The sequence below is a fragment of the Octopus bimaculoides genome, chromosome 22 (genome assembly GCF_001194135.2).
Source record: "Octopus bimaculoides isolate UCB-OBI-ISO-001 chromosome 22, ASM119413v2, whole genome shotgun sequence".
NCBI lineage: Eukaryota > Metazoa > Mollusca > Cephalopoda > Octopoda > Octopodidae > Octopus > Octopus bimaculoides.
The window spans coordinates 31,021,769-31,024,798 of record NC_069002.1 but is presented as its reverse complement, the minus strand read 5'-3'; positions in this window follow the sequence as shown (position 1 = coordinate 31,024,798).

Below are 3,030 nucleotides of genomic sequence, written 5' to 3'. Positions count from 1 at the left end.
CTGACCGGAACAGTGAACTGACCGGAACGGCGAGCTGACCGGAAGAGGAAGAAGGGCAGAGGGAGCCTCGATCGGGATTTCGTGCCCTTTTCGAACGGGGTTGTTTTCAGGAGAGGACATGCCAAGCGATCGTCTAGGTGTTGGGAGAAGCAGCTGCTATTTCTAGTGTTCTCTGGGTTGGGCGAGCCGCGAGGATCGGATACCGCAGGACAGACTTGCGCAAAGGAAGGAAAACCAAGGTAAGCCGATTACTTCTAGTCGCACGCATACACCACACCTCTGTCTTCAAAGCATTCACTGGCTTTGTACTTTTGAAAATGTATAGAAATAAGAGACTTGATACTTGAAAAACAGGTAAGGGTTAATGAGAGGAAGGGTATTTAGATGTAAAACAATACTTCAGTAAGATATATTTATTATTTGTCTAACCCATGTTGGCGTAGGAAAACAGGCATAAAACAATCAAACAAATCATAGAAAATTAGCCAGTGTTAAACTATATCAGTTTGATGGATTTTCAGTCTAACATTTAGTGTTTGAGTGCCTGCTGCGGAGGATACCTAAATTATACTGAAATCATGTGAGACAACAGTTCCATCTGCCAGTTCTGACAAAATTTTTTCAACCACTATAACCTGCGCTTTTTTAGCACTTAACATCTATCAAGGATGATTTCTCAGAACAATCATTAGTGTCTACGCCATTCTTAACTCATCCATGTTAAGTTGGATGATCAAATTAATATCCTATTAAGAAATTTAATCTCAAATTGTGTTGGTGTCTCATTTATATAAATGTACTGAAGCAAATAGTCCTCATTTTTTGTTATAGAGACCTCTTTGCTAAAGTTATAACAATAACCTTTATAACTGTGATATATTCATCTAATATATCACTGAAATCTGTTCATTAGAATATTTCATTGGAGCCCTTATGAATATGGCATTTTCACTAAAATATTTCACTGCGAATCCCTATGATTGGGGTCTGTTCACTAGAACCCCAATAATTATAGACCCTGCGTTTGGGATCTATCCACTTGAGTATTATTTCCCTGTAACCCCTAAGACTGGGGCCTTTTTACTAAAATATTTCATTGTAGCTCCTATGAATGGGGTATACACTCAGGAATATTTCACAATGACCCCTATGGTTGGGGTCTGTTCAATGATTACTAGACAATTTCACTCTAACCCTTGTGATCAGCATTTGCCCGCTAGAATATTTCACTACAACACCTGTGACTGGGATCTCTTGACTAGAATATTTCAATGTGTCCCCTAAGACTGGTGTCTGTCTAATCATTATAACATTCTGTCACTCAGTGAAATTCTTTGCATGGCTTTAATCAACGAAATCAAAATGACATTATAAATGGTTACAGCTACAACTAGTGGGGTAAAGAAACCCTTTGAGATATTTGTTCAGCACTAACTATTTCCCTTAAAAATTCAGTGGAACTTGTGATTAGTTCCTTGGAAACTTGGAACCATCATCAAATAATTCTTTTGGTTATAGGCTCAAGGCCCGAAATTTGCGGTGAGAGAGGATAGTTGATTACATTGACCCCAGTGGTCGGCTGGTGCTTATTTTATCGACCCCGAAAAGAATGAAAGACAAAGTTGACCTTGGCAGAATTTAAACTTGGAGCATAAAGCCAGAAGGAATGTTGCTAAGCATTTTGTCCAGCATGCTAATGATTCTGCTAGTATGCTGCCTGGCTGCCTTCAATAATAATAATAATAATAATAATAATAGTAATAATAATAATAATAATAATAATCCTTTCTACTATAGGCACAGAGAAGATAAGTCAATTACATTGACTCCAGTAATCAACTGGTACCTAATTTATTGACCCCGAAAGGATGAAAGGCAAAGTCGACCTTGGCGGAGTTTGAACTCAGAACGTAAGGACAGATGAAATGCCACTAAACATTTTGTCCAGCATGCTAATGATTCTGCCAGCTCACTGCCTTAATAATAATAATAATAATAATAATAATAATAATAATAATAATAATAATAATAATAATAATAATAATAATAATAATAATAATAATAATAATAATAATAATAACAATAACAATAACAATAATAACAATAACAATAATAATAATAATAGTAATAATAATAATAACAATAACAGTAATAGTAATAGTAATAATGATAATAATAATAATAATAATAGTAATAGTAATAATGATAATGATAATAATAATAATAATAATAATAATAATAACAGTAATAGTAATAGTAATAATGATAATAATAATAATAATAACAGTAATAGTAATAATGATAATAATAATAATAATAATAATAATAATAATAATAATAATAATAATAATTGATGCAGTACCAGGCAGTTGCTCTCATGGCTTCTGATCTTAACTGATTGGAAGTGTTATCATGTACATTGTTTTGTCTTGGTATAAAAAGATGGGCTACAGCAAATATTCTGCTTAATACCACAGATTTGAATGTCAGTTGTTTGACCTTAACCAGTTGAGCATGTTCCTTAGTGGCTGATGATATGTGCATCTCTATTGGTACAGGCATGGCTGTGTGGTAAGAAGCTTGCTTGCCAACCACATGGTTCCAGGTTCAGTCCCACTGCATAGCACCTTGGGCAAGTGTCTTCTACTATAGCTTCAGGCTGACCAAAGCCTTGTGAGTGGATTTGGTTGATGGAAACTGAAAGAAGCCCATTGTATATATATATGTGTGTGTGTGTCTTTGTGTCTGTATCTGTCCGCCACCACCGCTTGACAACTGGTGTTGGTTTGTTTATCTCCCTGTTACTTAGCAGTTCTTTTACTCTTTTACTTGTTTCAGTCATTTGACTGTGGCCATGCTGGAGCACCGCCTTTAGTCGAACAAATCGACCCCAGGACTTATTCTTTGTAAGCCTAGTACTTATTCTATCGGTCTCTTTTGCCGAACCGTTAAGTTACGGGGACCTAAACACACCAGCATCGGTTGTCAAGCGATGGTGGGGGGACAAACACAGACACACAAATACACATA